Here is an 18245-nt window from a genome sequence, read left to right on the forward strand (position 1 = left end):
GGTAAATCTCTCAGATAATTTAATGTAATTCAGAAGGAATTATTTTCTTCCAATAGTGTGTCTCTGTTCCAAAAATTATTAAAATCGGGTCATAACATCTCCTAGCTCCCATATACCTAATTATAGGTTTTCAAAAATACGGTGGGCTTTATTCCGCATATATGTATTGGTTAATATGTGATATATCTTAGCAAAATTAAGTGAGCGTATAGTATTGGATATAGTGTACCTTGCTGGTGAAATTGAATAAAATCGGTTCAGGAATTACCTCAGCCCTCAATCTATATATGACGATTTTCGTTATTCTATTAAACTTTATGCCAAATTTATGGGTAAATTTGTGCGTTATCTTAATAAAATTTCTTCAATAAATTGCGAGAGTATAAAATGTTTGGTTACACCCGAACTTAGTCTTTCCTAACTTGTCGTTTATGTTTTGAAGTGTCAGGAGATTTAAGGTGTCTTAACATATTGAGTTGTCCTGTTTGTTTATATGTTGAATGGTCCCGTAGGACCATGTTTGTCGATATTTTACGGGTTCATGTCAAGTCAATTTTGCTTACATTTTGAAGATCAGTTTGATTTACATTTTGAGTACTCAAGTGATATCAGGTTTGTTTCCATTATTATTGTAAATTTAAAAATCAGATTCGTAAAATAGAATCGTAAAATTTAAAATTATGAGGAAAGTATACATAGTTATATAGTTCGATTTCGAAATATTATATAAGGATGTTATAGTAATTGGCGCGCACACCGTTCATTTATAAAACAATTTATAAAATAAATACTAGATTCTAAAGCTTTTGCTTTTATTATTTCATATTAAATTCCAACTAACTATTAATATGGATTATATAAGTTTATAGCTACCAGGGAAGCAGTGAACAACTTTTACCAGCAAAGAGGTGGACGAGTGAAAGAGTGTGCATTTATGAATTTTCTACCCACTAAGAGTGACTTGCTGTGTACTCGTATGTATGTCAACGAGTATGCTAAGTGCTAATTAATGTGGCAGCGTTGTGTACAACCTCAAGCATGCTTAAGATGCCATTTTAATTATAATAATTTCATAAGTGCTTGCTATATATACACCATACACAGACATAAATATGAATTGGAATGGTTAAGAAAATGTGAAGAAGATGTGAAATTAATACTTATTCCCAACGGGTTTATGTTGTGAGTAGCGTACGTTTGTTGTGTTTTTTTTCTGTGGCAATGATAAATGAATGAAAAGTGTGTCAACGCGTCTAGTGCAGACAATTCAGGATGCTTAATTAAGAATTTGCGCTGTTGACATTTGTGCAGGGTTGCATTTCAATGGTGGAAATTCCGGTAATGAGTTAAATGTGGAATGTTGTTAGTAGAGGAAGAGAGAAAAAAAATATAAGTAACGGTTTTTTTTTATTGGTATAGCTTTTGCTAGTAAGATAGAAATTAGCTGTAAAAATTTGAAATTTATATTCAGTACCGTTAAATATTCTTTCACAAAAAATTGGTTCTAGATTGAACCGATATGATATGTAGAATTCGTAATATGCCGCTATTAAGGTAAAGGGTGCTTTTTGGTGGTATAACTTTTGCTAGAAAGATCGCTGTCAAACTAGCTGTCAAAATTTGACATTTATATTCAGTGCCATCCACAAAAAGTGGTTTGAAGTTGGATTGACATGATAAATATGCTCCGTAATATATATGAAAGACTAAAGCCCACCGTCAACAAACTGATTGGACCTCCTTAGTGTGGCTTTAGGCTTGGAAAATCTACATCTCACCTGATCTTCACCATGCGCCAAATCTTGGAGAAGACCCGTGAAAAGAGGATCAACACACACCATCTCTTTGTCGATTTTAAAGCTGCTTTCGACAGCACGAAAAGAGTTGTCTCTATGCCGCTATGTCTGAATTTGGTATCCCCGCAAAACTAATACGGCTGTGATAGCTGACGTTGAGCAACACCAAAAGCTCCGTCAGGATCGGGAAGGATCTCTCCGAGCCGTTCGATACCAAACGAGGTTTCAGACAAGGTGACTCACTCTCGTGTGATTTCTTTAACCTAATGCTGGAGAAAATAATACGAGCTGCAGAGCTAAATAGAGAAGGTACAATCTTCTATAAGAGTGTACAGCTACTGGCGTACGCCGATGATATCGATATCATCGGAAGCAACAACCGCGCCGTTTGTTCTGCTTTTTCCCGCATGGATAAGGAGGCGAAGCGAATGGGTATGGAGGTGAATGAGGACAAGACGAAATATCTGCTGTCGTCAAACAAACAGTCAGCGCATTCGCGTCTTGGCTCCCACGTCACTGACAGTCATAACTCCACTCCGATGGAAGGACCAGGTGGAGAGGGACCTGGCTTCGCTTGGTATAACCAATTGGCGCCAAACTGCCAGAAGGAGAGATGCGTGGCGCGCTGTTGTGGACTCGGCTATAACCGCATAAGCGGTGTCTACGCCAGTCAAGAAGAAGAAGAAGAATATACCGTTATTGGGATCTTATAGATAAAACTGGAAGAATTTTATAAATTTCATAAATGCTTCTGTGTTTTATTTGAGACCAAATTTCTTTCCTTCATCAAAATCATTCAGCATATTAAAATATCAGACGTTTTTCATAAATATTTATACAATTTTATGTATTTTTTTTTAGTCCACAGAGTACACAAATAATTACATTTAAATTTCATGCACAAGCATAACGCCCACTCTGTCAATATTTCACGAAATTTCAATGTCTAACCATATTGAGAGCTCATTTACTTGAGCAACAAGCAAATATTCGATACCCAAATGAATTGAATTAATACCGTTAGGCAGACTGCGTAGCACATTTGCGCATTTGCGCTACCACACATACTTAGATATACTGCCTCATTGACATGTAATTAACAATCAATTTGATGTGATTAATTTGCTGTTATGCCTTTCATTAACGCGAAAGTCAGAGATACACAACGCCACGCACATGGTACGGTACTAACTCAAGTCTCAGAGGACCAGCAATGAATGGCAGTGAGTTGCCAACGCTGAGCGTATAATATTCCAACATGAAAACACATACAATTCTACCGAAATGTGCTGGTGCCTACGCGCATTTTTAAGAGTGGGTGAGCATCAAACAACATTCATTCACAACAACAACTTGTCGGTGTTGCTAAGTTCGGCCTAAACGACGCTGAGCAGCCTGAGGTGCACCACCATTCCTAAAATTAATTGAATGTACCGTTGTTTTGTATGCCTGTTCGTATTACTGCTAACAAGCATTGACACTTGTGTTGTGACATTGTGACCAGGGCAAAACCCCTTGAGATATGCTACACATTTGGCATGTGTTCGTTGAGTAACTGCATATTGAGGTCGTTACTCAGTCGAATGCTAATTGGTTCATTGGCGTTCACAGCAGTTTGACACATTTCTTTCGCAAAAGAATGCAACAAAAACGAAGTGAGACAGGTGAACTCGACGTGATGCTGAATTTTTTGTTTTTGTTTTCTAGCAATTTCGTTGTGGTAGGTTTGCACTGCTTGATTAATCTTTCTGTGAGTAAAATTTAAGCTTTAAAGGTATCTGTACACATACTATCTAATGTACATATATAACAACACCTCTTCAATAAAGCCGCAAGAATTTAATTTGAAAATTGGTAAACTTGAGTTGAATAGTGGCATAAATGCAATCCTGATTGTTGCTGCTAATCCATGCCCGGAAAAGCAAGAAGAATAATTCGTAGAAAAATAATTGAAATGTCATATTTTGTCTGTCACATGACACGTGCAAGTCAGTGTAACAAAAAGAAAACGAAAATGAAATATTTGTGGTCGCTCACGAGAAAAACGATTGCGGCAAAAAATCTGGTGAACATAAAAAGTTCAACGGCGCAAAGTCAGCGCACGCAACAAGTCGATGACTCGTAACAATTCAATGACTTGCAAAATGCGCATAATCCGTTGCAAGTATAGGTGAGATTCCTCTCAGACTTTAAGTACTCTTTGGGAAAACTCATTGTAAAAATGCACAATTTAAGGGAGTTTGAAATGGATGGGATTTATTTAACAATCGTATTAAAAATTTAATACTTTTGTGAGGCACTGCACAGACACCATTCTTATGCTCAAAGCTGAATCAGTTGAAGCGGAGGAAGATCGCTTACCAGTAATTTTTGTTTATAATAATTTTTTTTTAGAAATATTATTTAAGATTAATTAAGATAAATTGTATAGATATTTTTGAATTCTTGCTTTTATTTATATTTTTTCTATTAATGAATACTGCTGCTGTGCTGTGAGACTTTCATAGAATAAATTAAGGCAGTAGCCTGCTTTAAAAGCCGAAAAAAAGCGTTTGTTTAGCGTTTGTTTTTTTGAAAGGGAAGGAAATGATTTCGGTAAACGGAATTTTAAGACGATAGTGTACTATATTTAAGGCTTAAAAAACAATATTTATTATTAAAAAATATTGAAAGTTTTTCAATGTTGTAAGTATTTTTCTGGAGCGCCTGGAGTCTGTACTGGTAAATCGATGCCGGTGATGGAGGTCGTGCGATGCATCTGAAACAGTGAACCATATTTTTTTAATTTTTATAAGTTTATTGTCTTTATGAACTAAAAAAATACCGAAGAAGTTATAAAATTCCAAATTTATTCGAAGTTTGAAAATAAAATTCTCTTTTTTAAGAAAAAAATTGACTTTAAATTGCAAAACAAGTAGTTTAAATAATACTTTTGTCCAACTTTTTTATTTTAAATAGAAGATAATTTAATACTGAAGCTAGTTCACTTTGGTTTTCGATCGTTTTCTAACACTTGTGAAAGTGAAAAGTCGAGAAAACGCGCTTTAAAGGTCTGCCTGAGTATTCGCACCTGCTCGACGCTCGGCCACTAAAACTGCCCTAGCTTCGAAAATATGTCGAATTGGCCTCTGGAATTTTAGAGACCTATTCTTGGATAGTTTTGGAAGAGATTTAAAACAAAACAAAAAAATCGATTTTATGAAGCCTGTAAAGTAGACTGCCTTAAGTTGTAAAACGCTTAGTTGAAATCGATTCCTCCAAAATCTGGCAGACGGAATTCATTACTTCAAGTTCCAGTTTAGGATTACGGATGTGGTCATATGTCAATAGTTTCTAACCTTATAATTAAATTTGTTAGTAATATTTTATTTATATTTCATAAAATTCTCTTCCCATTTGTGTAGATCGTTCTATCGGATTTTGAAACAATTCAGTCATACTTATAAAGCAGGAAGATATATAAGTATTGAAACTTCTTACATCATTAGCAGAAAGAAACAGAGCTTCAAATGCCTATAAAGAATATTAAATTTAGGGAGTTTAAAAAATTTGTCACATAATGAACAGATGAACTATTGTATTGTACGATCGAAGAATGGGGACATATAAAAGGTATGTTAAAAAAATAATGTTATTTTATAATAGCTTTTTGAAAAAATATTTATTCATTCGTCCACATTCATGTTGTCGCCTTTAAAATAGTCCATTCGAAATTATGCACCTTTGCTAGCATATCTTTCAATCGTCGAAACACTTCTCAAACTCGTTTTTTGGTATAGCCTTTGATTCTTTCATCGATTTCTATTAAGCTTGTAAAACGACGGCCCTTTAAGGTTACCTTTGATTTTGGAAATAGAAAAAATCACACGGAGCAATGTTTGTCGAATATGGATGCTGGGGCATCATTGTAGTACTGTTTTTGATCAAGAATTCACAAAGTGTGAGCTTTTATCAAACGAAATTCGCCATACTCATAAAAATACGTCCAGCATTAGCGACTGCTACAGACAAAGTAAACCATGAATCCAGCTCAAAATTTTATCGTCCTTCAGGGTACAATTTTGGCAATGGGACTCTCCAAACCCGTGAAATTTAAAATTTTACAAATACACATTTTTTTTTTTGAATACGCGACGTTTAAGCTCAACCCGTGTTGTCTTATTGGAAGATCCAAAAATGGGAACACATATGTTTATTCTCGGAGCAAAGATCTCAATTGAGAGAGGAAATTGTATATGATCTAAAATGAATCCACTTGACTTCGATGTTCTTCAGTGATAGTAAGGTTGTGTTCTTTTGATAGCTCTTAATTAATGAGTGCTCTTTTCATAGCACTAAAAATTTAAAAGAGAATCAGATATAGTCTCATATGGACTTTTTTAAGTGAAAAGAGCCTTAAAGGTGTTAATTCCGGTAAATAAAGCTATTTATATTATAATCTTCAGGAATAGGTCTCTAAAGGTCATCGCAGCCAAGACATCTATGTTGTGGATATTGTAAGAGCCTTGAGTTATTAATCTAACTTAATCCTTAGAAACATAACTTAACATAAACTTAAATGAAAAATAATTATTATCAAGAAATTTAGAAAATTGAGTTGCAAGATTCAAAAAAACAAGTTTTTTTTACTACAGCCACACTTCTACTCTGCTCAGATTTTCCAATCCTGTGGGGGCAATGTCATATTTTATGCCATGCATACACCTTCTCAAATCAACCAACCAACCAAGCAGATACATACATACATACAAATAAACGGTACATATGCATTTCTACATTGAGTAATTTGTACTCGTATCGGCAATTTTGCACGGTCACACAGGTTGAACTTGCAGGTGAAGCAGAATTTAAATGCGAAAACCTAAAAAGCCACTCACAGACATGCATGTGTCACAAATACCTAAAATATAAACATATTAAAGTACATATGGAGTACATATATATTTAAGAATATATATATATACATGTGCCTTTGAATTTATGCATTCATTTTCATAAATATTTGAATTTCTCGTCTCGCTTTCATTTGCACTGCACACGTTTTGAGTGCGAGTGTCTGTAGGTGCGGCAGGTTAAAGGCCACCAAAAGGTGAAAAGCTGAAAATATTGCACGACCGCCAAATATTGCCACAGCAATAAAATGTCAGTTTATAATTCTTATTTTCTTCACGCTTCGCAGGCGTGCGGTTAAATTGTGCGCTAAACAGTTGCGGTTCCATGCCTGTTTGTGAGTGTTTGTGTGTAGTATAAGCATTTTACATTTTAGGCTTGCGTGCGGGAGTAGGTATTATTTGGTGGAATTTAAAAAATGTTGACATTAAATAAATGTATGCAAGCGTGTAATAAAATTCGAAGAAAGGCGTAAATATCCGCTTGGCTGCGAATGGCTTCGTAAACATCTGATCATAAAGCGCATTTAACATTCGCCATTCTTTTTCGGTTGCCATGTCTATGCATGTTCAAATATACATATGTCTGTGTTGCAGTCAAAAATAATTTGGGTGAAATTAACCTTTAATCGCCTCATGGAATATGCCATGCAAACTGACAGAAGCCTTTCACGGCATTCATTTGATTCGTGGAGTGGAAAATCTTTGAAGTTTCAGACTCTTCTAATATACATATGTATGTAGTTAGTTAAATTTATACGCTTAGAGGGTTGTAAAAGGTCAATGAGCTTAAGGAAGAGTTGTTGTCTTAGTTTGTTTACCTAGTAAATAAATATGTAAAACAACATCAAAGCTAACGAAGTGGTTATGGTCATAGTTTTCCTTTGATGTAATTGGAAGTAGTTGAAGATCAATGAACTATGTAACAATATTGGATTTCAGAGTTTTGATAAAAATACGGATAAGTAAACAAAAAATTTAACTGTTAAAAAATTTGAATAATTAAAGAACTACTACCGTGACTTATAGAGGGTCACTTCTTTTGATTTTGAGTTTGTCCTTTCGACAGCTGTTAGTTAGTTTATATTCAATTTGAACAAATTGTATTGCGGACATATGACCAAAACTGCTGTAAAGTGTGTTCAAATTGATCCTCTCGGTTGAAATTAACCCTTATCTTTAAAATAAAGGTAAATTCTTCGTCATAACGTTAAATCGTGTGCGTGTTATTTCTACTGGAAACCACTGATATCTGAACCCATTCGTACTAACAATAGCTTATTATATTACATTTATGAAAAATAGGGAAAGATAGACCCTGACCTTATACAATCTTTATTCCTTTTTTGAGGTTCTTACAAACGATAAAGTTTAAGGGGGGGTAATAAGAATTGACAATTTTTTTTTTCATTTTTTTTTTCTGAACCATCAATATCTCAAGAATATTGTGTTAAAGTTTTAGGTCATTCGGGGAAAAACTAACGAAGATACAGCAAGTTGAATAACGGTATCTCCAGCTACCTGCGCTGAGTGTACAAAACTTTGAATCGATTTTCCCAAATATGTCATTTTTAAAGTCGGTGACCAGCCTACAGGAAAAACTACTTAATCGATCGTTTTGAAATTTTGAATAAATATTCTACGTATATATAGCTCTCGAATGACGTCGAGTTTTTCCAAAAATTTTAATTACTAACAATTTTACAATAACAAATAGGTCGATTTTTTCGTCTAAAATCGTAATTTTGGCTTGAAAATGGTACCAAAAATTGAAAAATTTAAAAAATTAAAAGAAACTCGACGTCAATTGAAAGATAAACTAATAAACTAAAGAAAGCATTTTGAATTTTTGGTTTCGGATGATCCAGCGATGCTGTAGGCTGGTCACCGCACAAACTCTTTTTAAGTATCCTTCAAATGTTGTACTTTTATATAAACCTATAGCAATAATTTTTTCTAAAAAAATTCGAAACAAACAAAATAAATGACGAAAGTCATCTCTTTGAAAGATTTTTTAAAGAAAGTATTCGGTCGAATGTTTCGAAGTTTTTTGGACATAATAAGGTTTACTTTCAACTATATTTTAAGATTTTTATTTAACAAAAATTTTGAAAAATAAAGGAGTTATGGGTTGTCTTGGGGTGCCAAAAGAATAGTTCCCCAACGGCTGACATGATTCCCGCCGAATGAGTAACTGGAATACAAAAATTTAAAAAGGTTATTAAAGTTGAATAGATTCCCTATACAATGACCTACGATTATTGAAAAATATCAAACGTTAACAAAATGGCGTAGTTCTGAAAAAAATGGTAGTTTTTTAAATGCCAAATTGACAATTTTCAACAAATCAAAAAGATCGTAGGTCATTGTATAGTAAATATATTCAAGAACATTCAGTTTAAATTTGAAGTTGATCGGTCAATATCTCGTTGAGTTATGAAATCATGTCAGCATTTTTGTGAAAAGTCGGTTCGAAAAGAAAACGCGTTTAAAGTTTCGACTATAGCGGCTTATACCTGTGAGCGATTGCTTTTTAGAACGCTGCCATTCAAAAACAATTCAGGATACGACCTTACCGCTTTCCCAGGATATTTTTGAAATTACAAACTATCGAATAAGCAAATAATAAAAAATCGATTTTTTGAAAATGTCACACCGGTATACCCCCTTAAAGGAAAAAAGCTATATTGCTGATTGCTGATTCGCTTTGAGAAAACGCGAATAACTTATTTATCAACATATATCTAATAAAAATAATTTATTTAGTTTTGAATATTAATTAAATGAATAAACAACTTCATATCTACATATGAACTGAGTTGTTTCCTTACTTTGTGATGTTATTTGTCTTTGTTTTTATTTTGTAAAGCTGTTGATGAAAGAATCGGTATCAGCATCGGCCGATTCTTTGCCAACTGGCCGATTAATCGGCATCGGCATCGGCCAAATTTTTGGTATCGGTCGGACACTAAAGGTAAGTAAGCATGGTTGTAGCTCAATTGTGGAGTGTTCTATCCATGCTACTTTTGTGAGACTAAATATGGGTGAAATATATTGATAAGTTTCTAATATTTTGAAATACATATGTGGGCGGTACTTGTGGTCCAGTTTTTAACTATTGAACATGTAAGACTAATATATCTTTGACACTGTCTAAGCTTAGATTTCTGGTGTTATTCTTTCTTTATTATTATTTTTCTTAAGAACGTAGTTTTTTTTACCATTATATATATATATATATGAAGTAGGCGTGATTCACATCTCAATTAGAAACCGACCGATTAAGCGGCCTTGGTATCGGCATCGGCCAGTATCGGCCACAAAATTCAGCATCGGCATCGGCCATATTTGGCCGATTCTTAGCCGATTCTTTCAGCTTCTTTCGGATTACACTAAAATACATTTTTTTTTACTTTTTTTATTTCCTTAAAGCATAAAATTTGAATTCCTCTGTATACCATATAAAACACAGTGATTTACATTTGACTAAACTAATAAATAACCACGATGATAATTTAAGTCTAGTATAAAGAAATTAAATTGCATTATATTGAAAGTTTTATTTAGCACTGCTAAAAAGATTCGATTTATGTCAAATATTCACAGTTTTGTTTAACAACTTGGTGGGATTTTGAAGATAATGTCATAAAGCCACTATTATAGAAGCATTCGTAACTAGGAGAGTCTATTTTTAAAAGTTCGGCATAGACAGGATCACTTAATAATCACTAGGTGCTGTCCTGAACTATAAGGTGCATGCAAAAGAACCTCCCAAACAAGCTTCCAAAGTTTCTATCGAGTCACTATCACTAAGTGACGCCTTTGAGAATGCGAGATATAAATGACATTTCTTTGAAAATAACAGATAAAAAAAATAGTATTATAAATAGATAATCCTGGGCTTGATCAAAGCTTTTTTTTCAAAAATTAACAAATTGGCTGCCTCAGGAAATTTTTTTCTAGATTTTCGGGAAAAAATCAACAGTTAAAAAATCGAAATTAAAAAAAAAATCCTTCGATCAGGCCTGAATTTATTATGTGTTCTTAATTCACAAATTTCATTAAAATCTGAGAGGTTTTCACAGTTGTCACCAGTTCAAAAAACATAGTTGTGAGAAAAAAGCATTTAAAGTTTCACACTAGCGTATTGGAGTGCCAGAGAGCTCTTTGTCTTATCTGATCAACTTCAAATTTTCAGAGAATATTTTTAAGATATTACACGTAACGAAAATGAAAAAAACAAAAAAATGATTTTTTGAAAATCCTGACGACCCCTAACCCCTAAAGCTAACTAGGACATTAACTTCTTCTCCCGTTCGATGACAGATGCTCATCTTATCAAGAGACCTACATATGTTTCAGGCTTTTTAGTATACTGTATCGAAAGAATTGAAAGACGCAGAGAAATATTTAGCTATTGCACTAAGTACTACCTTTTCTTCAACATTTTTTAGTGAGTTACTTACCAAAACGTTCCAAACCACTTTTATGTAATAAAATCACTCATAATTATTTTAAGAACTGAGAACCATGTTCTACCTGAAATTCTGCTATCAATATAAAGAATAGGATCAACCCAGTAGCATTAGTGGAATTGTATCTTTTAGTGAAAATGTAACTGAAATAGAAATTCTAGCATACTTATATGCGCAACTGTAGTATACTTATATGCGCCATTGTAAATACACTCGTGTCTACAAAAAAATAGACACTCATTGACAACAACTAGTATGTAGCAAAACTTCGGTTCGACGAATTCAATGCAGCAAAGAGCACCCATTAATTTGCACTAGTTAACCGAACGCGCTTTGAACTTGTTCTGCAATTGCGCGACATCCGCCACCGAATGTGCACATAAAAGTAGATAAAAATTTACAAAGTAATTTAATGAACTGCCAAAGCAAGGAAAGTGGGAACGACATGAGAATTCTGCGCTTTCAGACGTCGACCCTCGGACGCTTGTTGCGGTCTGCGTCTGCGGTGGGGGCAAGGCGCTATGCGAGTTCAGAAAGTTCATGCCGCTCGTTGGTGTCATTGATTCTTCCATTGCCTTTTCACTTTCAGCTGCGCTGCTGATGTTGAGCCGAAGGACAGCCGCAACTTGTGTAATGTGTAATACACTTGGCGGACGCATACCTTTTCAGATTTTATTGGCTACTCTTCACTGTGTTTAAATAGTACTTTTTATGCGAATTTTAATTAGGAAAACTTTCACAAAACAACAAACAAAATAATTGAAACAGTGAAATTAACATTTTGGCATTTGCGAATGGCAGCAGCAGCACCAGCAGGAGCGAGTGGATTGTATCAATGTGGTTGAAATAACTAATTCAGTTCATGTTTAGTGTCAATGCGCGTTGACTTTTCACTCACACAAATAAACTCACACACTCACACACACACTATGATACTGTTATTTGAGTACGTTTGAAACGCAGTTCCATCCGCTGGGGCTGAAAGTGATACCACAAAGGTCCATTGGGCCACATCAATGCCACAAGGATTTGTTAGTTTTCGGTGAATAAATGAATATTGAATAAAAAAAATATTTGGAATTAATTTGTAGTCAATTTGTAATGAAAACTTTCCAGTGTCTAAATGGGAGGGTACGCGGAAGCAAAAACTTCGCTGTGGTGCTGGGCGTATGGAGGGAATACTGTCAAGCTTAACGTCAAATATGAGTTGATAACAAGTTGAGGGTTTCATTTGGCACAAAGCTGCGTTAATTTTGTGTTGAGGTTGTGTATGAGTTTTGATTTCCCGTAGGTAGGAGTTGGCGTACCCTTCAACTGTGATGCTATTGTCTCCGCAGTTGCTTCGTCGAGCCTCTTAACCAATCTGTGACATGTCGTCGGTATTTGTCGGCAGTGGTTAGTACGAGCCTTTACAAGGTTGTGAAAATATTTACTTTGAATGAAATCTCACGAACTGCTTAATAAACTTAAAGATTTTGATACATGTTCTTAGAACAAAAAAAATTATCAAGAAGGCAAGGTAACCAACATTAAGTATAGACCTTTGAAGGCGAAGATCTTGAGTGACATCTTGTAGTTAAATGCTTTTCAAACCAACGGTTATTAAGAGCGTTCCAAGCTGGGAAAGATTTGGATACATGTTCTTAGAACATAAAAAATACCTTTTCAGTTGAGGTTACCAACCTTAAGCAAGAACCTTTGAAGACAATGATTTTGAGATTATAGAAACATTAGCGCGTTTGCGTTCCGGAGATCTTAGCATATTAAACTTTTTCTCATTTCCGATATATCAATCTTATGAATAACATATGTGGATCCACATGTGAAGACCTCATTATATCGAAGCAGCTCGATCTTGGACTGTTGGACTGTTGGCTCTTTTATGACTTCATCTAGGGAGTTTTATTTACGAATTTAATCTCGACCTTCCACTTCGCTAACACTGTTGGAGTTGGTTAATGGAAAAATGTCTCAGTACTTCATTCTTCGGGGACAAACGGACAATTCTAGAAAGGTTGTTGTGAAAAGATTGTCTATTAGATATAATATGGAAGGATGCTAGAGATGATGGCGAGTATTAAAGTATCTCACAAAGTTGATACTCCTAAAACTAAGTAAACGTCTCCTTGTGAATTTAATAAATTTAAGAAATCTACTAAATTTTAATATTTATGATAACTTGACAACAAGTGCACGAAGATAAGAACACATTTCATGGAATAGACACATCAAATCACTGATGAAGTTAATCGATTTCTTCACCCTAGAAGACACTTCTAGTATTCTCACATATATCCTATATATGTATTTACAAACAAAAATACATATGCACATAGTGCCAAGCAAACAACTTCTGGCTGTTGTGCGCACAAATTTCGGTAATGATTTGCAAATTACAGTGTCAACGCCGCTGCTTGACACTGCGTCTTGACTTTCGATTTTGTCTGCACTCAATACTATTTCACCAACTCGAGTATCTACAAATACTTGTATGAGTATATAGCACATATACATATGTACGAGTATATTATGAGCACAAAGAAATTGTAACATCTACTTAAGAGGAAGGAAGATGTCTTTTATTTACAACATGGCATACTCTTACATGTGTGCAGTGTATTATTATTAATATTAATATTTCACACGTCACCAAGTATACTCTTCCTTCGAGTGTAACTTCTTGGTAACAATTCAAATATGATTGATGACAATGTATTGTATGTATGTGTGTGTGTGTGTGTGTGTGTGTGTGTTTGGAGACAATTGTCAGGAAACTTTTGACATGCAAATGGAATTTATATTGACATATTTGTGTATGAGTGCAGTTATCTTAAGAGACATTTTTTGTTATGTCAGCATTTGATGCTTGAAAAGATCTTTTCCACCAAAACAAGTAAAAATAACTTTATTTACACTCTCAACTGCAGCTTATAAACGACAAAAGCGATACTCATTTGAAAAAATGATCAAAAGATGATTTATTGAGGTTATCAATGGGATAGGGATGAGATCAGTTGTGTTAATTTTACTTATTTTTCAAAGATTTAAAGAAACTCCTTGGCTCTTTCAAGCCTACTTTTGCTCCCGAACACTTCACCTATCTGAAAAGCTTTTCATTATTGTTACGATAAGTTTTCGACTTTGATAAAGCATAACCGAAATGTTTTTTAATTTACAATGCTCCTAAATGTAGGCAACAATTTTTGAATAATGAGATATTTTCTTCTCTACCGCAGTTGAAATTAAAAAAAAAATAATTTCAATAAATACTCACTGTTATTGCCTCATTACATATTCAATAAAAATGTTATTGTATAGTCTGAAAAAATACATTTCTGCCTGAGTATTTCTTAACTTAAACAAAAAATCTGCATTTCAAGCCTACACTTACACTCCGCATCGAAACCAGGTGGAGGAGCTCCTTTTGTTTGTATGAAATCAACTACAAGTTTTATTTATTTTCATGGATTTTATCGAAAACAATAGGCAACCTAACAAATGGTCTGTCAAACTGACTGTGTCTGTGTGATTTGCATAACGCCAGCGTTCAATGAAACAATATTCAAGCAATTTGTTTTGACTTTATTGAACTTTGGTAAACTCTCAAACTGCCCAAGGGCAATATTACAATTTATTAGAATTTCATATTTATTTTGGCATATCAAAATATAAACACAACTATTTTTAATCAAATTGCGACATTTGCAAATATTTTTTCAAATACTGCTCGAATGCAAATCATTTATTGTGATTGCAGGAGGTGGTATCTTACAGCCTCAATCTGACAGCAACAGGGTTGACAGTTGTTGTATTGATTATCATGAACATGAACATTTACATAATTTTTTGTTTTTACTTCTTGAAACTTTTTTCATTTAACATTTAAATTTGTTGGCCTTTTCGCAAGAAATTCAAAAGTAGTCAAAGGAAATTTAAGGGAAGAGGAGGGCGTAAGTCTTTCAGTGGAAAATATGTTATGCAATGAGTGTTAAAACAGTGAAAAAAATCATTGGCAACTTTATAATATGGTTTCGAGGAATTTATATTAGGTCTACAAATGAGGCTGACATATTGAGGGCTAGAGTGGAGTTAAAGCTTACAAGCGGCTAAGAAATTTTATTTTTTAATTTTCTTACCAGATGATATGATATGGAAGGTAAATTAGTAATATATACTATATATTCCATTCCATATAAAATTGAGCATGATGAAAGATGATGTTTCTATTCTCATTAAACAGACACGTGTCGTGTATTTCTGATTAATTGTAGTATCAATAGTTGTGTTGGTTTTTGTATACATATGTATATGCATTGTATATTAAATGACCTCCATGTATCACAATTCAGTTATAAATTTCTTTCCCGTGTCAGCTGCCAGCTTTGCATGCCTGTCAATCAAAATCTATTTTACTGTCAATTCAATTGCATGAGATATAGTTTACCTGATAAAGCTACTCCATTGGTTATACATACGGTTATATATAAAATGAAGATAACAGTATATCTATTTGTAAAATAAGTTTGAATCTCAAATTTTCTATAAATTTAATTTAACTGTTTTTCCTCAGAAATGCACCAAAATAAGCCACAACTAAAAATCGATTTACATTCTGAGAAGGATGATTTTGTAGACGTGTGAAACCGTACTAAAAGTGTGATAAATCTACAAAGCCTTACGAAAAAAATGATAATTATAATTGCCTCCGCCCACTTTATGTAGCAATATCCAACTTGAATCCAATGTAACTTCTAATATATTCGGTGCGTCCTTTTTTATCTGAAATTGTTGAAATAGGTGTAGATGGAAATCGACAGTCCTTTGTCAATCCAAAATTACCGCCATGATTAGGTATTAAGGTTCGACAAAGTTCCCTGACTCTACAGCAAATCTGCAGAGATTCCCCCTCCATGCAACTTCTACAGCTAACGTTGATTCCGATGGGACAATGGCCAGTTAGAACCGACTAAGGTGAATTTTGCTAAGGACAGAAGAATCTTGCGACTGTGCAGAAAATCTGCTTATGGATAATTTTTTTTGCAGAAAATATTGGCAAATCTCTCACATATTTTCGAGAAATTTGGCGATAATAATTTCCGTATAATAGTGAGCAACGTTGAAAAAAATGTGTAAAATTGAGTCATTATATCTCCAGGCTTCCATATAAGATTCTTTAGACATTCAGTGGACTTCATACTGTATATATCGGTTAATATGTGAAATATCTTAGCTAAATTAAGTGAACGTTTAATCTTGGATATGATGTAGTTTGGTGCAGTGAAATCGTCGGGAAGTCCAAAGATTACCCCAGCATCCATATATTATAGGTAATGATTTGCATTAATATAGTAGACTTTATGCTCGATATATGGGTGTTATCTTAAAAAAGATTAAATAAACAAATTACGAGAGTATAAAATGTTCGGCTGCAACCGAACTTAAATATTCCTTACTAAGTTGAATTGCTTTTGGATTAAAAAAATTCCACAAGATTGTCTGTTTAACTAATACATACATATACAACTATACACGGCTTTAAATGATATGTCAGGATTTCAGGTTACGTATACGCCCCGCTGGTTTGAGTACTATGAAACAATTGTACGCTAGTTAAATTTTATTTTGTTTATTTGCTGCTTAATGAAGAGTGAAATATCAATTTGTATATTTTATTATAATCTCAGCACATACAAATGTACATACATATATATATATAAATTATTATATATCTCTATATTCAGCTATCAGATGCCCAAGCAGCATGTTAAAACAAAGCAAAACCAAAAGTTCGAAATACATGAATATTTCAATAAGGGATTATAAGTAAGAAGAATTTACAACCCATTGACTGCCAATGCCAATCCGTATCAAAGTCAGTCTAACTGTCTGTCTGTTGAAATTTCACTGCATATTTTCGCTGTCTGATTTGCTTTTTATTAAACACACGCATTTGGCAGACAACGAAGCTCATACATATACATACATATGTGTGTACATAAGAGTGAATATATGTCTGCTTGAGTCGATGCATAAAAACACTATTTTATGGATAACTTCCGCCATCAATAAAAAATATACTTAGCATGTACATTTGTGCAAGTTTTTTAAGTGAAATTGGAACTTTGTAGCACAGAAGTGAAGAAAGCAAATGCAAATACAATAAAAACAAGCATGACAAAGCTGCTATTATGCGTATGTTGGCTGTTGAGAACGAATGTGAGCCAATTGTACAATAACAACAATATAGAAACAGTTGTGTTATGCACACATATGGGTGCTTGAGTGTGTTTACTTAAGGTACAAGCTTGTCAATAATACAAAGAAAGAAGTTTTGTTTTGGAGGAAACTTTTACTTTTACAAAAGTTGTCTCATACATAACGAAAGTTAAAACTCGTTGCCGTTGCTTAGATACTTAAATACTACACGGCAAAGATATATGTATTTATACATACTGAAGACGGTTAAGGCATGACCCACAGCGGCTGAAGTTCATGTTAACTAAACTGTCTAAAAGCAAACTTTAAGTATCGATTTTACTTATTATTTATTATTTTAATATGAAACTGAATCCCAGTGTGGCCTTCAAGCCTTAATGCTCGAAAGCTTGTGAGTTCACCCATTGTCTTCTTATAATCTAAGAACCACCCTAATGCTTACCAATCGCTCTTCATAGTTGAATAAACGAAATATTGCTCTTATAATATTTTCACTATTTATTTTTGTTGTCCATTTTTCAAAAAACACTCTCCTCTCTCTCTTTGTTTCAACAAGCATTTACTTTCTCAAACAGCTACTAGTTGGACAGTTATGACAGGTATCCTTTGGCAAAATGTAGTGTTTTCGATAACAACTACAGAAACGGCACGAGCATAACATAACTGGCAAACTAAAGTTGGCACTTAAGGTCAATGACAGGGAGAAGCAAAATATAAGTTTATAAATAGTGAACATGGGCAGCATATGATATATGAGAAGTTTGAAAGCCTCTGGCTGCCAATAAAATATTTATTATTAAATGATAATTAGTTTAGACTCCGACATCATTACTGTTACATACTGCTTAACCAAATATGAATTATCAATT

Source organism: Zeugodacus cucurbitae, chromosome 5 (genome assembly GCF_028554725.1).
Source record: "Zeugodacus cucurbitae isolate PBARC_wt_2022May chromosome 5, idZeuCucr1.2, whole genome shotgun sequence".
Lineage (NCBI taxonomy): Eukaryota > Metazoa > Arthropoda > Insecta > Diptera > Tephritidae > Zeugodacus > Zeugodacus cucurbitae.